This window comes from Oenanthe melanoleuca, chromosome 1A (assembly GCF_029582105.1).
Source record: "Oenanthe melanoleuca isolate GR-GAL-2019-014 chromosome 1A, OMel1.0, whole genome shotgun sequence".
Classification (NCBI taxonomy): domain Eukaryota; kingdom Metazoa; phylum Chordata; class Aves; order Passeriformes; family Muscicapidae; genus Oenanthe; species Oenanthe melanoleuca.
In genome coordinates, this window is record NC_079334.1 from 15,970,562 (window position 1) to 15,983,583 (window position 13,022).

Here is a 13,022-nt window from a genome sequence, read left to right on the forward strand (position 1 = left end):
CAAGTGTGACTGAGGAGAGGTGTGGGAATGAGCTTAGAAAAAGAAGGAAGAGCCACATGGAAGCAGATCCCCATGTGACTGGTAAATGCAGGTCTGCTCTTGGCTGCTCTCCAACCTTCGGTACTCTTGTACTTTGTCCACTGAGGACTGTCAGAAAGTGTTGTCTGTGGTGTGCTCTCCCCACACATACCAGAACTCACTGGGAAACTTGCCATTAGCTCAGCAGCAAGGTTGCTCGACAGGAGAGGGGGCTTTAAGCAAAGGAACAGTTGGTGCATTAAGTGGTACGAATGGGAGTGTTGGGAGAAAGAGAAGCAACTTGTCCAAGGGGAAATGTTGAGTTCCAACCACACGAAAAGACAAAATGTCTTGCCGTGTAGATGGTCAGGCAGTTGAAGAGCTTGCCCCAGGAGTTGGTGCAGATGCATCCACGGGGATTTTGAAGAGCAGCAGAAGGAGCCCTAAATAGCAAGGCCTGACATCATAGTTGAGGCTGCACTGGGGAGGCAGTGGGACGTCCTGAGGTCCCTTCTAGGCTGCATTCTCCAAGCTTACATGTACTTGGCTTTCCTTTCACTGTGCTTATAGGAAAGGGGGAAACAGTTGATTTGGGAGCAATCAGGGAAAAACTATGCCAAATTGGACATGTTTCCTATCAAATTTTGGATGCTTTAGGACTGCTCTTGCGGTTACTACAAGCCATGAGGCTGATGTGGAGGAAGAGAACCTGCGCTTGCAGGAAGAGAACCTGCGCTTGCAGGAAGACAAACTGCACTTGGAGGAAGAGCTGGAGAAGGCTAAAGTGGAGGTATGGAAAGCCTGTCCCAACAGAAATAAATCATGGTGTTTTTTTTGCTTTCCTGTTCATGGTGAAAATTGGCAAAAGAGTATTCTGGGAGACAGAAGGAGAGAGACCTAAATAAGTAGTGGATATATTGGGCTTTAATCTACCTCTGTCCCTTCTGCCTCTGCTTCCCCCCACCATGATGAGTTAGAGCTGCCTCTCCTCAGGGTTTCCCCACTTCACGGTCAGGGGCGTGGGATTCCTCTCTCTGCTCCACATTTGAGGTCGTCCTGGTTTAAGAACACTCCCCAAGCAGCCCAGCGTGATTCCAAACTCCAGAGCAGGTCTGACGGTGCAGTTAACCTGGAAGCCTTTCTGAAATGGTGCTCACTGGGATATAACTGCTGCTGTCTCTTCTGGCATCACTACACTGAGGCAAAGCTGCCAATCCTCAGGGATCCACTGCTTCCCCCTCAGTGGGAGCTGGCACCTCTCTCAGCGCTGCATTTGTTGTCTCTGCCACTTGAGAAAACTCCCCATGCTCCCCTGGCAGTGTGCTGTGCTCCAGAGCAGGTGCACTGGAGCAGTTTTCCTCTGACACTTCCAAGACTCCTTCCTTCTTTGGGAATCAAAGCATGTCAGTTCATGCTTTCATGCAGTAGCAAATTAAGTGAATACAAAGAGCATCACCACAGGTCCCCAGAAGGCTTGGAGCAGCAGTGTCAGTGCTTAGAACCAGGCTCTAGGGAATCTGTGGAGGGATGGGAGAGGCTGCTGTAGGAGAATAGGAAGTAACACAGCTCGTGTTCATTTGCTAGTAGAATCAAAGCTCTGAAGGTACTGGAGATGATTGCAGTTCCTTGGGCAGAGGGTATGGGCTGGTATCTGCAGCACATGAATCTTGGGCAGCAGCTGACTCCTCTGTATAAAAGCTCACCTGACAACTGTGGATTCTTTCTGTGGCTTTACAGTTGCAGGAGATGGAAGAGAAATATCTAAATTCTGAGCGTTGTGTTCAGAACTTGATGGCTGCCTTGGATGAGAAAGACAGACAAGAGGTAGCTGCTACCCTGGAACTGGAGGACCAGCTGTCAGCATACGTTGAGTACCAGAGTACTGTGAAACAACTGGAAGAACACATGCTGTGGTGAGGGAACAACAAGTGGGTTGGGGTGTCTGTTGCTTGCAGGAATTGGGAGGAAACAACAGGACACATACTCTGATTTTGAAGGACACTCCTGCTTTTGATTTTATTTCTTCACATTGTACATCTGGAATTGTTGCTCTCCTTGGAGAATTTTCTTTAATAAGACCAATATGTCTCTTTAAGCCTTGAAATTCAGAATGCCAGATTGGAAGCCACTGTCCAGCAACAAAGCAACAGGACTGAAGCCCTGCAGAGAGACCATCAAGCCTCTGCCTCAGTAAGCTGCTCATACTTGAGACGATTACAGTTCCTTGGGCAGAGGGTATGGGCCGGTATCTGCAGCTGTGAGTGCTTGGGCAGCAGCTGACTCCTCTGTATAAAAGCTCACCTGACAACTGTGGATTCTTTCTGTGGCTTTACAGTTGCAGGAGATGGAAGAGAAATATTTAAATTCCGAGCGTTGTGTTCAGAACTTGATGGCTGCCTTGGATGAGAAAGATAGACAAGAGGTAGCTGCTGCCCAGAACCAGGTGTCAGCATATTTTGACTACCAGACTACAGTGAAACAAGTGGAAGAACACGTGCTACGGTGAGGGAACAACACAGTGAGACGAGGTGTCTGTTGCTTGCAGAGTCTGGGTGGAAACCACAGGAGAGATATTCTGATTTTGAGTGGTACTCTTTGGCTGTATAACTTCATGCTGTTGATCTGGAATTGGTGCTTGTTCTTGTGGGTTCTGGCAATAAGACCTGTATTTCTTTTTAAGCCTTGAAATTCAGAATGCCAGATTGGAAGCCACTATCCAGCAACAGAACGACAGGTTTGAAGCCCTGCAGAGAGACCTACCAGCCTCTGCCTCAGTAAGCTGCTCATAAATTTCGCTTCTCATGACTCCTGAGCCTAATTACCAATTTCTGTGGGTACATTTTATGGTGAGGTTTTCCTGGAGAGCCAAGGGGAGCTTGGTTCCTGCATTCTTTGAAATACAGGCTTCTCAGAAAGCAGCTGAGAACCTTGCTTTCACAGCAAGTGGCCTTTGAGTGGCATTTCTAGTTTTGAATAGAAGCAGAGAAGTTTTCCCTGCTTCCCCCTGGCAGCATGGGGCTGCTTAGCTGGAAAAGGAGGAGGGAGAGATCATTGGTTTTTTGGCTACCTGTTGGTAGCCAGCAGCATTTCTTTGTTTGAATTCACTCTGGAGACAGGCATAATTCTGCAACTGAAGAAGTAAAAGCCCCCATAATATGCTCAGCGCAAACCTCATGCCTGTGGAACACCATTGCCCTAGAACGCAGTGCCACAGCTGCAGCAGAAGGTTGCCAATGCAGCTCTAGAGCAATCCACATCCAAATCTTCACTGGCAGTTACTAGGAGCCACAAGGCTGACCTCTAGAAAGGCAACCTGTACTTGCATAAGGAATTAACTAGGGTTTGAGCAGAGTTAGGGAAAGCCTGTGCCTTTAGAATGAAGCTGTGAGTACCTATTTCTTCCAATGCACCTTGAAAAAGAACAAGACAGTATCCCAGGAAGCAGGAGAGGGACATAAGGAAGTAATGATTATATTTGGCTTTGTTCTGCCTCTGTCCCTTCTGCCTCTGCTCCCCGTCCCATAGTTCCTCAGGTCATAGCTGAGGTAGAGCTGCCTCTCCTCAGGGTTTCCCCACTTCACGGTCAGGGGCGTGGGATTCCTCTCTCTGCTCCACATTCGAGGTCGTCCTGGTTTAAGAACACTCCCCAAGCAGCCCAGTGTGATTCCAAACTCCAGAGCAGGTCTGACGGTGCAGTTAACCTGGAAGCCTTTCTGAAGTGGTGCTCACTGGGATATAACTGCTGCTGTCTCTTCTGGCATCACTACACTGAGGCAAAGCTGCCATTCCTCAGGGATCCACTGCTTCCCCCTCAGTGGGAGCTGGCACCTCTCTCAGCGCTGCATTTGTTGTCTCCGCCACTTGAGAAAACTCCCCATGCTCCCCTGGCAGCGTGCTGTGCTCCAGAGCAGGTGCACTGGAGCAGTTTTCCTCTGACACTTCCAAGACTCCTTCCTTCTTTGGGAATCAAAGCATGTCAGTTCATGCTTTCATGCAGTAGCAAATAAAGTGAATACAAAGAGCATCACCACAGGTCCCCAGAAGGCTTGGAGCAGCAGTGTCAGTGCTTAGAACCAGGCTCTAGGGAATCTGTGGAGGGATGGGAGAGGCTGCTGTAGAAGAATAGGAAGTAACACAGCTTGTGTTCATTTGCTAGTAGAATCAAAGCTCTGAAGGTACTGGAGATGATTGCAGTTCCTTGGGCAGAGGGTATGGGCTGATATCTGCAGCACATGAATCTTGGGCAGCAGCTGACTCCTCTGTATAAAAGCTCACCTGACAACTGTGGATTCTTTCTGTGGCTTTACAGTTGCAGGAGATGGAAGAGAAATATCTAAATTCTGAGCGTTGTGTTCAGAACCTAATGGCTGCCTTGGAGGAGAAGGAAAGAGAAACAACTGCTTCTGCCAAGAAACTGCAGGACCAGGTGTTGAAAAATTTGGAGACAGTGAAACAACTGCAAGAAGAGATGCAACGGTGAGTGAACACAGTGGAACCAAGTGTCTGTTGCCTACACAAGTTGGCTGGAAACCACAATAGATAGCTAGGTAGCCTTGTTGCATCACAGCAAATCATTATGGTTTTGAATGATGCTTTTGATTTTGTATGTTTTAGTCTGGTTTTTTTTTTTTTAATTGGTGCTCTGGCAGATTTTTATAATAAGGCCTTTATTTCTTGTTAAGCCTTGGATTTGAAAAGACCTGTTTGGAAGCAACTGTCCAACAACAAAGCAGCAGGATTGAAGCCCTGCAGAGAGAGCGTCGAGCCACTACCTCAGTAAGCTGCTCATAAATTTCTCTTTTCATGACTCCTGAGCCTAGTTACCTGTTTCTATAGGGAAATGTTATGGTGTATTTTCCCCACAGAGCAAAGGGGAGATCAGTTCCTTCTCTATTCTGCTGAATGGAGGCTGCTCAGAAAGCAGCCTAGGATCTACTTGGCTTTCATAGCAAGTGGCCTTAGAGTGTTCTCTATGGCCTGTCCTACAGAGATAGTGGCCTTTCATTAGTAGCTTTGAATAGTAGTCCTGCTTTGGGCTTCATCCTAAGTGAAAAGAATTACTTAAAGTAGTAGCTCAGGGTTCTGCCTTGATTGCTGATGGTAGTGAGGAGGCACAGCTGCCTCTCTGAGCCAAGCTGGGCCCTTGAACTTGGGTACATACAATTGACAGGTGGGGAGAGTTCTCTTTTTCTTTGTGGTGGTTGAAGGTGCACTGTCTCTTTCAGGCACAGGCAGCCTCCCAGGAGAGACTGGAACACATCAAAGCAAGTCATCATGCTTCTCGGAGAAACCAGCTAAAAGACAGAATTGGAGATCCTGAATGTGAATTGAACAAGATAAAAAATACTCCACAAGACAGTACTTTCCCAGAAGAATGTGCGCAGGCAGAAGTGGAAGAGGACAAGGAGCTGTATCCGGAGGAAGTGAAAACTAGACGATGCCTAGCAAAGAAAGTGGAAAGGCAAGTCCATATTTTTTGGAGTGGTAATAAAAGTGACTCCTGTTTCCTCATGCATCTTCCTTCCAAATCACTCTTCTCCACCTGCTCAGCATCATGTGTGGAAGCATGAGATGCCATAATTCTGGTGCAAGACCCTTCCCCTTCATCAGCCTTCTCTTCATTTCTCTTTAGTGTTTCAGCAGGAACACCACAGTAGCAACATTATTGCATTAACAACATACTTTTTAAGTTGATATTGTTTTAACTGGTAGCTTATTTTAGCAGTCTGTATAATTTCTTCATCCTGCATACCACACCAAAGATCAATTTCATGTCCATTACTCTTTGAGTATGAATAGGAAAGAAAGATTAGTTCTGCCATCATTGCTGCCATAAATAAAACTTTGAGTATGAATAGGCCCCTCAGAAAACAGCATTAGATTCTGTGAATGAAAACTAGAAATTATCTTTATTGGCTTCTGTTTAAGCAGTGGCTCTGAGCTTTGAGCTTCCCTTGGGACGGGGGCCAGCCCAGAGTTGTTATGCTGGTGCCTTCCAGAAGAAGCTATGTAAACACAGGGCTTTCACAGAAGGCTTCCAAGCCCTCATGCTGAGCAGTCCTAGGCGTTGGCAACACTTGCTGCTCCTTGCACCTGGTGTGATGTCTTAGAAACAGGTCCTGTAAACAAGCTCAGGTCAAATGATGTGCTATTTTTGGAGGCTCTTCATCTCAGAAGTCAAATAATACTCAAGGACCTGGAGACTAACTTTGGGAAAGTGTTACTACCAAAGGTAACTGTTTGTGTGCTTTGGAATGTTTCAGAGCTAACAAGAGCCTTGATAAAGCCAATGCTAAGCTCCTCTGGAAGCGCCTTAAAAGGCAATCAGTCACAGTCAGCACTGTCAGAGGAGATCTGGCTGCAGCTCCAGTTCTGCATTCAACTGCACTGGGACATCTTGGCAACCGTTCAGGACTGGACAGTAGTGTGAGTGCAGGAGACAGCTTGCAAAGTCAACATAAGAAGTACTTGTCATCAAGAAGGAGGCTTGTAGCCTCTGTGGCCAAGGTAAGCATTTTGAAATACCATTCCTGACTCCTGCTGGAGAGTGGCAGTGTGCAAGGTTCTCCCTCTTAGCATGAAGTTAAAATCCATTTATTGGTCCACATTGTCTAATAGGCCAAAGCAACTGCTAATCCTTAAAACAGTGCACAGCTGTACAATGTAAGGCTGAAGACTTTTGGTCCTCAGGGTTGTAAAAATTTTCAAGAGAGTCAAAGGCCACAAAGTATTTAAGTCAAAGCAGTGAAGTGTGTCATGACATTCTTTTACAAGAGAAACTGACAAGGAGTACTGTGGCATAGGGAGTTCCCAGCTAAGCTCAACGTGAAATTCCAATGTATGGTTTTGTTAACTTGTTTAAAACGGCTAACGTCATCATGAATGACAAATCCTATCAGACATCTGGGACACTTTTCTTCTTCCTTGATCTTCAGTCCAGCAGTTTCTTCACAGAACTTGCTTTAGTATGTTAATAGCAACAAAAGGATGCTTCAAAAATAGGATGATAAGAATGGAATGGCATAACTGCACTTACACTTCAGTGCAGAACACAAAGGAAGGAAAATTCAGGGACCCACTGAGAAAGGGAAAAAAAGAGGAGACCAGGAGGAGTCAGGAGCACAGAACAAGAGAGAGAAAGGAAGAACCAAGAGATGGGAGCAAGATGTTAAGAAAAAGGCAAAAGAGGAAACCATTCCTCTTCTAGGCAAAAGAGCTGCCCTAGTTTAAAATGAAAGGCTTAACAGTTGTGCCTTTTTTGGAGAAGAGCAAAGAAAACAGACAGCGAAGGGAAAGAAAGTGGGAGTACTTGGTGCTTCTTAAAACTCAATTACAGCCACAGTTTTCAGGTAGTGCTTTCCATTTTCGTTTTCCAGAAGACATTGGAACTCCCTGAGAATCTCCAAGTTTTGTCAGTATCAAGACAGACACCTTCAGGGGTTTGCTGCCTCCCCTTTAGTAGGGAAATTTAATTACAGAAGTTAAATGTTTCTCCAGGCTATTTCGTGGCTCATTGTTTTACACAGCTGCTAATAAATACAGATGTAAAGTTCAAACTGCTATATAGGCCTCTTCATTGTTTTGTGAAAAATGCTTCCAAATCCACTTGTGGAAGACATCTGAGCTGATTCTAAGACAAGTCTGCATTAGATCTAAGAGTGGTAATACTGTTCCCTTTCAGTGTCCTGACTTCAACAGCACCCTTAGAGTTTCTTTCCAGAGCATGTGTGTCTTACAACTCTGAGCATTCTCTCAAGGAAGCTGTTGAACCATTATGTATGACATTTTCCCAATCTTCAATTACTGATGTCCAGAGGGGATTTGCTTCTTCATTTGGGGGCTTTCTTCTGTACTAACATTTTTCCTTCCTAGTGCAGTTTGTTGGTAGGACCTAGTCCCCTGAAGTTCTCTCTGCTCTTGATCACAACCTGTGGAGACTTTTGGTTTGTTGTCACCAGAGGAGCTGAGGATAATTCACTCTCATAGTATACACAGTGTGTCTTCTTAGGATTCCCTTGCAACTCTAATAATGTATCAAACTCTGAAGTTTTATTCCTTGAATAAGGGTGAGTCAAACAACTGCTATATCCACAGAAAACTTACTATTTCTTACCAATCCAGCCAGGTTCTCTTAAGAGAAAGATGGGACTTTCAGCATGCCAGATTTCTCTAAATCAAAGCAGAAGTCTGGTGTTAAGGACTAAGATTTCCTGCTGTGAATTTATCCCCCCTTATTCTAAATTGAGCTGCTCATTCTATTGCGATAACTCTTCCTGAAATTACCACTTAGGGAGCAACTGAGACTGACATGGCACCACCTTGTAGCCTCAAGTACCTCAATGTTCAGTGTGTTGAGGAAAGTCTTAAAACCTAGTCTTCCCTCTCCAAGTCATAAACAGGAAGTACTGTTAGTAGTCTGTGTACCAGAATTTGAAAGATGGGTCTTTAGTGTATAGCCCAAGGCAGGGGATGTCTGTCTGCTGCAAGTATTGCAAGAAGATTTTGGGACTCACGCTGCTTGTTATATTTCCAAACTGTCAAGCTTCAATCCTAACAACTGTGCCAAGGGCTGGTGCAAATGAATGTGGGTGTCTTGACATGGGAAAGAATAGTGAACTCTGCTAGCTGACACCACTGTGAATCAGTGGCTTTATGAAACCAGTTTCCCTACAGAATGTGAGAAGGGGAATTTCAGCTCCCTACACTCTCTCTCAACTTGTGTTCCTTTTCTGGTTTCATTTTCCATCTGCCCTCTTGTATTTTAGTGGTCTTTCTACTGTAAGCTTTTTTTCCTTGCCTCATGTACAGGTAGGCCATTTTCTTGTGTCTCACTGAAGACCTTTGAACTTCTTTTCTCTTTTTCTTTCTCATTCAGCTCCTTAATCCAAATTCCTCTCTTCTCTGCACCCAGATAGATATGTGACAAGGTTTGTAGCCTGCACTGTTTAACCTTGACTGCTACTGGGAATGTTTTGTCTTTTTATGCTGCTAGGATTTGATTCAAACTTACTGATGCATTCCCATTGGCCTGAAGCTGGAAATGCTTTGGAGGTGCTGGTTTCTCTGAGTGAAAGAGTGACTTGCTGCAGAGTAGTTCTGTGCTTTATTTCTTTGTGAAGCTATGGCTTCTGTGGTAGTTCAGCTTCTGTAAGATGGATAGATTTAATCTCTTCTCATGGAACTTAATTAAACTAGAGGAGAAGTCTCTTTAGTGCCCATGCCTGTTCTGACAGCCAGAAAGTTCTGGGTAGCAAGAGTGGTTGTGAGTGCAGTAGCAGTACTGCTCTGAAGTTCAGTTCCTGGACCCTGAGTATCATCTCTTGGAGTCTGAGAGGATCCAGCTCACTCTGTGCAGCTCTGTGGATAAATAGTAAGTCAACATCACTTCCTGGAACAGAACTACTGAGATGGTGACTGCTGCAAGTGACCCAGGATGTTACTGCCTGAAGAGCTAAGCAGTGAGAGGTACCTGCTCAGGACACAGACACCAACTTGAGGAATAGTGGAATTCACTAAAATTCTGCTGTAAAACTGCAGAGAATTCTGGAAGGATATGCTAAGCTAATCAAAGCATATAATCATTAGTAATGAATTACAAAGGACAAGCTAAGCAATGCATCTAATGATGCTACAAAAGAATGCCTGTGGTGATAAAGAAAGATACATCACCAGTTACTGCAATACTTTGCCATCATCCCAGTCTGAGACACCTCAGCTCTGGGGGGAAGGTGTCACAGTGAAGGACTGGAGAACCAAGGTTCTGGGAATTCCTGTGGTGCATCCACCTTGCAGGCCACCGGGCTCTCCCAGCTTTGCTGTGACAGTAGCCCAGCTTTTATACTGTTAAACAAACAAGCTGGCATAATGTGTCATTTCATCCTCCCGTTGGCTTTCTCCCAGAGCCTGGCTCAAGGAGGAACCAAGGGAGCTGTCTTTGATCCTGTATCCCTGGTTAGGCCAGATGTGGCCTCATCCAGTTTCTAGATTCGGAAAGGTAAATACCAGTTCTGCCAATAAATGCATACGTAACAATGCTTTATTCATGAGCAAATATATATAGATAACATTTGGCTGGAAGGTTCATCTATAGGTCAGCTTTGGCTCCGGGCCTCTTGTTCAGGCCTCAGTCAGGGCCTGTTGTTCAGGCCTTGGTACTTCAGGCCTTCTCCAGAGGGGCAGGAGGACAGTGGAGACTGTCAGAGTCCTCAGAGGTGTATTTCCATGCAAAGGCCTTTTCATTCCTTTCCAGAGAAATCCATGTGTTGGCTTTATTTCCACCTCTCTTTCCTCAGGCAGGGATGAGAATCCCAAAAAGGTTACTGGAATAAATAAGAGGCAAACAAGACCTTTTTCTTCTCTTGATTCATCCACACGTTGCAGAGGGCCCTGTGGACCTTCTGGTTATTGTGAAAGCTTCATAAACCGGAGGAAGTGCTTTCTTCCAACAGCTCAACTACTGCAGTTTTGCTTAGGATTAGTGCTGCTTTAGGTTGTCTTTTGGTCTAGGCCTAAGATTTCCTGCTTCCATCTACTACCCATGTCTCATTTCATGTTCTAGAGGGATCCCTTTCCCCAGGATTTTACTGCTGCTTGTCCATGCTTGAAAAATACTTGAGGCTCGAGGGGAGTTGTTCTTTTGGCACCACTGAGAAGAGTTTGGCTCCATCTCTGTTACTCCACCCTCCTGGTACTTAATACCCACAGACAAGGTGGCCTGAGCTTTGCCTACTCCAGGAAAGAAACAGGCACAGCTCTCTCAGCCTCTCCACACAGCTCACGTGGTCCAAGGCCTTTGGCATCTTCTTGGCCACCACAGGCCATCATCTCCATTAGCCATGATACTTTTAGATTTTATCACGTTGTCTGTGGGTTGTAAAAATGTTTTAGGAGTTGTAGCAGTTACATTTGAGTCATATTATGTCTTAACTGTATGTTTGATGTATAATTCTAGGTACAGCTGGAACAGGAGGAAAAACTCTCTAAGGAAGTGGAAAAAGGTAATGTATCATTACATTGGGAGTGTTTTAAAGGAAAAAGGTGACTGTTTCTATGTCTTGACAGCTTTCAAGCCATTACTTTCATCTTCCTCTGCTAAGCACAGAGATATTTTTCTGCTAGTTTTCCATTTTAGACTTGAATTTGAAAAGTTCCTGCTTCCCAAAATATTGCATAGAATGTTATGCACTTGCCTACGGAAAAACAGAAAGAAAATTAATCCACTGGCACAAACAGAAACACTTGGTTGAAGATGAAGTTGCCCTTCACTAGAGTTAATTTCCAGCAAAAACATCAAAGAAGCCCGCAGATTTTTATAGATCTTTATAAATTTCAGCCATCCCTTCCTTCCCTGTACATGGATTGCATTCAGTACTAAACCATATCATACATGTTCTTTGCTGTTAGATTTCTATTTTTCTTTCTATGATTGTATGATTTTTCTTGCTTGTCTTTGTAGCCTAGGTGTTGGCAGTCTTGTTTTGAATATGTCAGAAGCACATGATCAGGGACAAAAGAGAACATTTCTTCAGGAAGAGATTGTTCAGTAGTGTTTAGGCAAACATGAGTTTGGTGCTTGCAACATGGGGCATAAAACACCCTCTACAATTTGAGGCCAAGCGTCCAAAGAGGAAATCCACCTGCTTCAGGATAGCTGGTCCTCCAGAGTCTCTGCTTTGCAGGGGCTGCAGCTGTGTAGCTGTAGTGTTCCAAAAAAGCACAGCTTTGAACGTTTAAGGAAAGCAAAGCCTTGAGGTCGTGTGGAGTCCCAGAAGATGTTCACTGTGTCGCCTCCAGAACGTCTGTCGCTAGCTTTACAAATGCTGTTGACTGATAAGCAAATGTGCACAAAATGTGTTTCTTCCTTTTGCCCAGGTCTTCCCTTGTTAGGTGTCCTTGGAAGTTTTGAAGCCTCATTCATGTTTAGAGACTCTGAAGTCATGTAAAATGTTCTTACAGTGCTTTATTTCTTCCTGTATGCTGTAAAAGTAACATAAGGAATGTTGTCTCTTTTCCCCACAGCCACTGATGAACTTGAAATTGGATTTGCTCGACTTTCAAAGAAGTTTCATTTGCCCCAGGATCCCCTTTCCAGAGCAAAATATTAGTTCTGCCTCACAGTCTTTTCCTGACCCAGTCTCTCTCTTCTGCTCGAGTCTTCGGTTCTTCCCTCCCCACCACGTGCAATGACTTCGCCGGTGTCAGGGTCTCCATCTCCTTTGTAACTCAAAAGGTCGGCAATTCCAGGCTCCAGCTGTGTCTCTCGTCACCCATCCGCGCCCTTGGATATCCCGAAGGTTGGCAGTTCACGGCCTCTTGCCTCGGGCTCCCACCCAACGCTTACCCTGCAGCAGTCGGCAGCTCGCGAGCCCAGCTGCCTGGGCCAGACGTGTTCCTCAGCATCTGATCAGGCACGTAACTAGATGGCATCTGAACTCCCCTCCATGCCCTTTCCTCCTTGCTGTCTTTTCTTGCCACCCATTCACCCAAGGCTGACAGCGGCACCCCCGCAGCACTAAATGCCCGAGACACCAATTCCACCCGAGCGCTATTCCGTCCCCAGCTCCCCCGCGCCTGCGCGGCCCGGCCCGGCGCTGCCCTCCTGCGCGTGCGCGGGGCCGCGGTCGGGGCTGCCGGGGGCGGCGGCCGCGGGCTGTGCCCGGAGCTGTTGCTGTGCCTGAGGTGCGCTGCGCAGGAGCCGCATGGAGTTGGGATCGCTGCCGGGACCTCCCCTCCCCTGTCCCTGCTTGGGGCACGATACTGCCCGCCGTCTCTCTCCCATGTAGGGACTGTGCCCGCGTTCCTGCTGCGGGACGAAGAGGATCTTCGGGTTCGGGAGGAAGGGGCAGCCGCCGTCCGGCAGCGCCTCCTTTCCCTGCCCCGCCGGTACCTACGAGCTTCGGCAGAAGGACCTGGACAAGCTACAGCGTTCGGTCCCAGCGGCGGCCTGGCCCAGGTGCGGCAGGGACTGAAGAAGCACGGCATGGACGGGCGGGACAAGGCGGAGC

General features: G+C 46.3%; 1 protein-coding gene across 1 annotated transcript in view; it reads right to left on the reverse strand.

Moving 5' to 3' along the window:
• FGD4 (FYVE, RhoGEF and PH domain containing 4) overlaps positions 1–13,022 on the reverse strand; it is a 161,909-nt gene that overhangs the window by 9,728 nt on the left and 139,159 nt on the right. The gene's annotated exons all lie outside the window — the stretch shown is intronic.